General features: G+C 33.8%; 1 protein-coding gene across 1 annotated transcript in view; it reads right to left on the reverse strand.

Annotated features, from left to right (window-relative positions):
* Positions 1 to 9074, reverse strand: part of LOC129225722 (uncharacterized) — a 127164-nt gene extending 118090 nt beyond the window's left edge. The window contains exon 1 of the mRNA XM_054860215.1: positions 8982 to 9074. The gene's annotated coding sequence lies outside the window, so the exon portion shown is untranslated. The remainder of the gene's footprint in view (positions 1 to 8981) is intronic.
* Positions 9075 to 9609: the final 535 nt, after the last annotated feature.

A 9609-nucleotide genomic window follows, 5' to 3' on the forward strand; every position in this document is an offset into this window, starting at 1 on the left:
GCTATGATTAGGATCATGATTAAGATCTACTGTTTGACATTTTAAACCGCAACCTTCCTCAAATTTGCGCATGCGTCAGGTCGCTTCTGATTTTATCAAAATAGGGGAGATATTGATAAGAAAGATAACGAATGTGAGGGGGATTTTTTTTATTTTTTTTTTCCGTTGGATTTGTTTATTAGAGATGTTGATTCCAGTTGAGGCTTTTTTTTTTTTTTTTTTAGCAGAAATGCTACCATGGTGCATTCTCTTCAACAAGCTGTCACCCCTTTTTAAAATAGAACCGTTCAACGGTGCTAGTCGCGGCTTTCGAGATCAGACAGTAAATTCACAAACCGTTCCTTTTCATTTTCCTTAAAAAGAGATGTGTTATATTTATATTTTTAGTTGTATTCTAACGCGCTCTTTAGCGTTTTTTTTTTTTTTCATTTTACTTCAATTTTGATAATTTTATTTTTCCTTTTCTTTATTCCATTCAATTCTTATATTTTTATTTCATTTTACTTTTATTTCCTTTTTTTTGCGTGCTTGAAACTTGCCAAGCATTTTCTTGCTAAAACTTCTGTAGGCATATTTTGGACCTAATTTCTTCCTTTCACTTATTCTGCTGATGTTAAATTGCGCTTTAGAAAGCCAGGGGTATCATATAATCGCCTTTTTCTTTTACAAAGCACTTGCAAACGACAAATCCCATTCGGGCCCCTGCTTCCTCCCTTCAAACGGTGCGAGTAAGTGATAGATTTGTTCACGCCACAGATTTCTGTCAAAGAGGGCTTGATAGTGTATAGCATTAAACATGAAACGTTAGAATAAAGTGTTCTTTGTTTCACACACACTTTTTTGTATAGTTTCAGATGTTTTGTGTCAAACTGAGTAACTTTTCGTGACACGAAAGATAAAACTGAGATTTCATTGTTTAAAAATAAGTAAGGGAATGCAGGGTAAAGTGAAATCGCGAAGCAAAAGTGAGTAAAATATTTTGCACAGTTTTCAGCGCCACTTATTTGCAAATATTTTAGCTATCTTATTAAACGTATAGTTGATTCCAGCCAGAAAATAAGTTGCTCCAAAGATTAAGGAACATAATTATGCAAATCATTTTCAAAACCCATACTGTAATATTTTGTAGTATGTCAAGGACAGCTTTTGTTGTTATAAAATAATTGAGTCCTTGTTGTTAACATTTCAATATTAAGTAATAATTGGTGTTCAACACAGTATTTATTTGTTCAATATTAGGCATGTTTTGATCTTAAATATTTTCCATCTTTTACTATAAATTAATTCTCCAAGTGAGCCGTGCAGAGTAAAGTGAAGGGGGGGGGGGGGGGGGGGGGCAAATTGAAAAAGTTCATTTCATCTATTTATTCATTCAACTATTAACTCATTTACGTATTTTTTAACTAATTCATTCACACATTCAGTCATGTTTCACTGATTTATTTGTTCATTCATTTACTTATTTTCTCCTTCTTCACTAGTTTACTCGCTCATTTATTTACTCACTAATTAATTAATTTGGTTATTCAGCTATTCATTTAATGCTTCGTTTATTTACTTATACATTCATTCTTTTATGTGTTCATGTAAAGAAAATTAATTTGAATAACATATTTCATTAGATTATTATCTTATTTATCATTTTGTTCCATACATGGGGCAAGTCCTGTTTTCTACTTTTATTTCGCGAGATGGAAATTTACAGCAAGAAATGAAAAATAACATTTCAGGACTGGTTGTGTTCTAAAATACATAGTTTGCTCTTTATTTGCTGCAATTTCAAAAATACTGATCCAACTTGAGGTAGTGAAGAGCAAAGGCATACGGGGATCATAATTGAAGTAATGACAGCATGGTATAAATAAAGTCACTTTTTAATGAACTTACAAGAACAATTACATTACATTCCTTCCATCTAACTATCAGCAAAGTTTAAACCCTCTTGTCGAAGGTCTGGAAGCCGTTGGAGACCACTGTCAAAGTGTTGAGGGTTGATGTCAGTGATGGAACGCGCTAACGATTGGAGTACATGATGACTGATACCAACCTCAAAGGATAATTAATTCCTGGACAGTCTATCAACGGTCTATGAAAAGATAACCGCTAAGAACGCCAATCTGATCTTTAGAAATGGAAGGGTCACCCTGTGCACTGCAAATCCGCTGTCTCATTTCTACCCAAATGAAGCCCAACTCTTTAGCCCATCGTGCAACCGTCCTAAATGGTAATGCATTTTCAGCACAAGCTTCCAGTAATACTTGATACGCTTACGTTGCTTTTTTGTCACTGGCATACTCATTTTTAATCTACGACCGCTGTTAACTAATTATATATGTGGTTTAGGGCTATGAAAACGAAACTCTTCACTTTAAAGACACACCAAAATACCCTTCTAACGAGAACGACTGGTTTTTTTTGTTTTTTTTTTTGCATCATACACATCCACACAGCAGCCTCACCTAACCGCCCTCATATCGTATTTACACATGCTCGCTCTTCTGCGAGTTCCTAGGTCAAGTTGCCACTATTTAATTCACAACTCTCGTTTGTTCGTGCCAAATTAAAAAAATTGACGATAATCAATGCAAATGGAAGGAAAACCTATCTTCTGCTATGGACAAGAGATAGCACTAGTAGTCCTGGTAGGTGTTGCGGTACAGCATGATTTATATATATATATATATATATATATATATATATATATATATATATATATATATATATATATATATATAGATATATATATATAGATATACATATATATACATATATATATATATATATACACACACACACACACATATATATATATATATATATATATATATATATATATATATATATATATATATATATATATATATATATATATATATATATATATACATATATATATATATATATATATATACATATATCAAAGAAAGTCTTCCTAAAATGTGAACTTTAAACGCGTTTTCCTCCAAATTTTAAAACGTTTACTAACATCCCTTTGCTTCTCACTGCCTCATTTTTTATTTTTTTAAAATTTAATTAAGTTTTTTTATTTATATTTTTAATACAGAAGCTAAACTGCTTCACTTAAATAGATACTAAGCGCTGTGCCTCCGGACTGACACAAGAAAGCTTTACAACAAAAGAGAAAGATACAGCACCCAGAGCACCGCCAAGAATCGAGCACACAACCTCCGAATTAGAAGACGAAACCCCTACGACAGAGCCACGAAGGCTCTGAGTAAGTTCGTCTTTTTCTTAAATTTCACTACACTGCCGTGGGCAGGTAAAGGGCAGTAACTGCAAATTTTTCATTTTTTTTACATTTTTGTCATCTATTGTACGTTAGTTTTTTTTTATACAAGCTTGCTTATTTAGTTTCTGCTGAAAAAAGAGCGAAAAAAACTTCTAATTCAAGCATTTCCCTGTAGTTAATATATGTGTAATCCAATTCACGGCAGTACAGCCCACAACAGGCCAAGGCCGTCTCCACGCGTCTCTTCCATCGGACTCGAAAAATGTATAACCTTAATTATTGCACTTAACCCCACATTCGTCATTAACAATTCACCAAAAAATCATTCAACTGGTAAATGACAAAGGTTTATGCATATTTAGTAAATTGTGGTGAGAGAAACAAAGCATTTGCTAATGTAGTTAAATTTAAAAAAAAAGCAATTTTATTAATCCAATAAGCTAAAATTTCAGTTAAAATTGGCCCTTTTGTTTTGCAGCAGGATGCACGCTTCGTATTAACTTGCAAAAGCTAGATGATCATTTATTAATCAATGCCGGATAATTGGAGTTAATGAACAAACTTAAATCATTATGTCTGCATTTTCAGAAGAGATTATTTCATTAAGTATAGAGTGTTTGAAACGAAAAAACTTGTTGATTTTTATTTATGGCGATTTACGCCAATTACGAAGAGTTGCAAGCAATAGAATTTTCATAATCGGAGCCAGAAAATAGTTTATAAGCAGCCAGAAGTCAAGTTTTCAGAAAAAGTTCAGAAAAAGTTTGAAAAATATTGAAGAATGTCTTTCAATTCCGATTAAAAAATTGAGCGCTTTGAAAAAAATGAGATGTGGCTTTTGAAATGACGGCACGTGTAATGTTACTACTAGAGACACTATTCAAATAGAAACGTTATTTCTTATTGTTCTACTAAAGCTTAAGATATATTCTTTTCGATTTACGTTGATCTTTTATATACTATAGATGATATCTAAATATCTCTGCGTGTGTGAGAAGTTTAAAGAAGTGAGAGAGAAACGGACTTTGAATAATAGAACGGCTAATAAAATGGTTGGCGTACTATGTTTTAAGTGCTTTTAAATGTGCTAATGACTCCCCAGTTAGTTAATTTAGCTATTTGCCTTCAACACGTTCGGTGTATTTTTTATTTTCGATTCTAAGACATTTTTATCAACAAGTTTTATTTCATGTCTGCATTAAAGTCAAGTGCCATAAAGCAGACACCTAAAAACAATTCCTAAAGCTGACATCAAATAAAACAAATATTTAAAGCCTTGCTAATTTTCTAACATAATTGAGGGGGTTTTTTTTAAGGGTTTTCTCTCTCTCTCTCTCTCTCCCTCCCCCCCCCCCCCCCCTCTCTCTCTCTCTCATGGTTGATGCCTAAAAAACAGAAAATAAAGCTGCCATTGCCAAGTAAATCAGATATTTAAGATCTTATCAGTTTAATAAAAGAATTTAGAATGATTTTTTCTTTTTTCTTAAGAAAAGAAAATTCATTTAAAAATTTTTTTAGAAAATTGATTTGTTTTAAATGTTTATTTTATTTAAAGATGTGAGTTTTAGGAACTGGTTTTTAAGTCTCAGCTTTACCTTAATCATTAGCAGAGCCCTTTGGGAAGTGAGACAAACCGTGATATTAAAGTCAGACCAAACAACGTAAGTAGAAGCACAAATTTCTAAAAAAGGAGTGTAGTTTTTCATTCAGTTCAAACTTCTAAGTGTTATTTGTCTTTGTTCAGTTGAAAAATTATTTATTCCAGAACAGCTTAACGGGTTGTGCAGAATACTGAGTACTTCCTATAATCAGACCGGCAGAAACAAGTGCAAAATAACTGAAGCACCACAACACGGGGGCTCCAAAAATGATTTAAAAGAATGAATATTTCTATTGCGATTAATGAAAATAAAGCTGTAGATTATATTGAGTCATTTTCGTTTAGTTGAAAGGTTATTTATTCCAAGATAGTTTGTCGGATTGTATATCCCAAGAGGTAAAAAAGTTAAATGCAAAATAACTTAGATATTCCACCAGAAAAAGAAGCAGAATATCTCCAAGAAACTAGAATAAGAAACGCTCTGAAGATTACAAGGTAAAGAAAATCTCCATTGTAATTTTTGAAAATAAGACTCTAGAGAATTAATTTTCACCGTTTTCAAATAGATGAGAGGTTTGGGGAACCTCGGGCTAGATGACGGGGCATGAAAAAGAAAATTGTACATAAATTTTTAAACGATAGATTGTAAGATAAATAAATATATTTGTGCCAAAGAGTAAAATAAGAAATAACTACTTCAAAGAGCACAAATTGCAGATTACTGCAGACACGTGTTTCGGCGTTACAACTAACGCCTTGCAAAACAAATGAGCTTATGGATGAAACGACCATCTGATAGAAGTCGGATTGTCTGTCTTTTTATCCATTAGCTCATTTCTTTTGTATTGAAAAAAGCGTTCCTTGTAACGCCAAAACACGTGGCTGCAGTAATCTGCAATTTGTGCTTTTTGACGTTGTTATTCCTTTTTTTTAAACTAGTTTATAGCTTTATTTATGGATTGGAAAGAAAACAAGTGCAAGTTCTGACCGAACCAAAATGTTTTAGTGCAGAGGTTCTTCTACTGTTGATTAGGTGTATACTTTTTGTTGATTCAGCGAATCTAATGTGTGATCATGGTAAAATAATATGGTTTCATCACTTCAAAGTAAGCCGCATTTATTTTTGTTAATTGTTTCACATAATGTTTAACATAGCTTATTTATACAGTGTACCGCATAGATGACTGAAGCTCAATCTAATTAAGAAAAATTATAGTTTGTAAATCTCTACTACATGGGGTGAGGTTAAGAACTCGCCATCGATTGCAGAAAAAATTATACTGCCCTGATAATATTTTCAGAGTACGTCACTCAATAGCAGTCGTTTCCGAAATTTTTAAAGTATTTTTTTCTAAAAGAGCGTGTTTAAAAACATAGGATTTGAACATTTTAAAAATAATTTGACAAAGTTTAGTATTTTTTAACAATTATTCTAGTTGGTGCGCAGATTAAATTTCATTTTTTACGCTTCTGCACGCGACATCTCAAGTGATGAAATGCCATTCACTGATGCCATAGCGCAGAGCGCACAATATTTAATTCGCTTCTTTACTCACATGTACTGGCAACGTATGGTTGATAGCAAGCGTAGAGCGCATTATTTAATTTGCTTCTGAATTACCATAAACTGGAAACGAGGTAGACAGCAAGCTTGAGCATTGAACGCAACAGTGGAATTACGCGCCAAAGTTCATCAATTGTGACGTCACACCTTGTTTGGAAAATAGGACATTTTAAAAAACTAATTAAAAATTAAACGTTTTGAAGACAAAAGTTTTTCTTTGCTCCATGATTTTTTTTTTTTTCCCTCTCTCTCTCTTTTTTTTTTTTTGCTTATTATATCAACTTCAGTGACTAAAAGTAGTGTTTTTTTACTGATGGAAACAACCCTATTGCAAGCATCGGATTTTGCATTTTTCGGACCACTGAAATTTTTTTTTCCCGTTTTGCCCTTGATAATGTACCAGTAAGGTGAAACATACTTCTCATTGTTCATAGCTATTTTTTTTATTAGGCATTACGCAAAAGTTGTAGTTATGCATGTGAAATGCATCATTATGACAAATATATTTGTTTCATATTATTTTAAACGAAATCATCATCTTGTTACGTATGAGGGGACAAAATAATTTCAGATAAAAAATAATTTCAAACAATTTTATTTTCCAAAACTAGTCTAGGCGTTGCGCGTGACACAGACATCCAGACAGAAATCCAGACTTTCAGCTTTATCATTAGTAAAGACAATACTACATATTTAATGTAACCCAACCGTCGAAAACATAAATACAAAATACCTGAGATATCCCCTCCCTCCCCCCTCTCCTCCTAAAAAAAGGCAACAGAGCGTCTCCGAGAAACTGGGATTTAGTTTTATGCAGTTTTGTTCTTGTTATGTACTCATTGGCCTGAACCGCATCGGTGAATAACCGATCTGGAGGCATATGTCATCTCACTGAAGCTGAGAGCACTAACAAACTGGTAGCTAAAGTAAATTTAGCTCACCAGCGAGAGTTCGCAGTCATGGCGCGGTTCAACTCGTAAATTGAAGGCAGAACTTGGGAATCTCGCTGGTGAACTAAATTTACTTTAGCCACCTTTTGTTGGCACTCCCAGCTTCAATGAGCTGCCATCTGCTTCCAATTCGTTTATTCACTATTACAAACTGATGAGTCCATAACAAGGACGAAATTGCAGTCTCTGGGTGTGAAAACCGGACCGGCGGTATATTGCATGTAAGGTATAGTTGAACAGATAACTTACGATAATTAATCTTTCGATTGTGACTTCTGAAAATCAGGCTCGTTAAAAACTCATTAAATTAACTCATTAAATATTTTTGTCATCACATTTTTAACAATTATAATAATTTTCTTTTGTCTTAAAAACATTGTTCCTTACCAAGAGCTTAATTTTCATCTCCAGTTTCATATTACTCCACAACTTCATACGGCCCTCCAATTTGACGTTTTTTAAAATTATTTCATGCACATAAAAAAATAATACCAAACGAAAACAGTCACAAATAATTTAACTTGTTCTGGGGTGAGTAAAATTTACAAATTAAATGGTACTATAGGAAACCTGACGCTCCTCGCCCGGCCCGTGCTCAGATTTTCATAAAGGGAGGGAAGGTGCTTGGGGGTTCACCTCACAAACTTTAGTTTTACGTCAAACTGCCGATCCCAGTATGGCAACAAAAGTTACAACACCACCCCCCATTTTTTTTTCCAAAATATTATTCCAGTTAGTTGGTAAAGCTTTAACTGTCGTAAATTGCAGAAACACTTTATAGGGCGATTCTCGAAAAAATGTCCCGTGCGTAACGCCAAGTTTTTTCTTTTTTCCAGCTAACCAAAGCCTTCAAAAAATAATGCTGTGCTGGGGAATAATACATGCTTTAATATACTATCAAAGCGTAACAGTTAATCCCACATTTAATTAATAGTTACTTGAATAAAATAAAAAACTTAGCGTTACGCACGGAACATTTTCTCGAGAAGCACCCTTCAGATAGATTTCTTTTTTTTTTTTTCTTTAAGCACTACACACAGACTTTCACATTCAAGTTAATTTACGACAGATAAACATTTTCTTCATTTGGCTTATTATGTTTTCTCCAATGGGAGGGGTTTAGCTCCTAAAAGCCTCACCTCGGACAAGACCCTGTTCCTCGCTTTTTCTTTATCTCTCTCTGTCTATATATATAAAGAGAGAGAGAACAATTCCTCTCTCATAAGCATATTAAATATAATTTTAATGCCTCTGTTTTTCAATCAGTAGATAAATAATTTAACTGCTTCATGATCGTGAGAAATTTACTACTTTAAGGATCCTCTAAAATAAAATGATTCCTTTCCAAATCAAATCAAAGTCTTTTCCTAACTTGTGTCATAATATTCATAAAAAGTAATCAACAAGGAATATATATCGATGCAAAATGTTTAAGACATTGACTTGAATTTTAATTTAAAAATTTATGACAAGCGTTGATTTTTATTGAACCGAGCTGAATTTACATGGATATTTTCTGAATTGTGGCTGGGAACCCTTTCTTTTCTTCCCGCCATACACATTCTTGCTCATCACCTACTTGACATGCACAATCCCCAATTAAAAAACCGATCTTACCCTTTCGGAGGCGATTAGCAGCGATGTCCTCTCCTCCCACGCTAATCTCTTACGCCCTCTGAAAAGCGCGGCCGCATCAAAAGACCGATTTCGTCTCACTGATATCCACTACGAAGCGCTCCTCCATCACGATCCGGCGTCTTCTGACGTCAGCGGGGCCGCCGACCAATGGGAGTTATTGTTTCCCATATTTTACGCAATTGCTGCCATTCAGTAGGGTATTGACGAGAGGGATGCTACTTTGTCTTTCGGAGGAGTGCATAGCTTTTATGAGGAGAAGGGATGGGTGAGGAATAAAAATCGGGCTGATCGAACGGCAAGAACAAATGGTGTCGCCTTCCAATTACGGTGCGCGAGAAATGACTTCATTTGTTCTTTGTTTGTATCGTAGCGTGTAATAATTTAGTTCATTTTATATTTAAGTATGTTTGAATTATTAAGTCATTTTTTTAGCACCGTAAATTAAATAAATGAGTCATTTAAATCCACGGCAAATATTAACCAAATACAGTCTTTCATGGTAATTTCGGTATTTAATCTGGATTTTCATTTGTCCCATTCATATCCTCATATAGATAATAGTCAATGATCGAATTAGGCTCCTGACGTCATCAACAATGAAACTCGC

The sequence above is a fragment of the Uloborus diversus genome, chromosome 7 (genome assembly GCF_026930045.1).
Source record: "Uloborus diversus isolate 005 chromosome 7, Udiv.v.3.1, whole genome shotgun sequence".
Lineage (NCBI taxonomy): Eukaryota > Metazoa > Arthropoda > Arachnida > Araneae > Uloboridae > Uloborus > Uloborus diversus.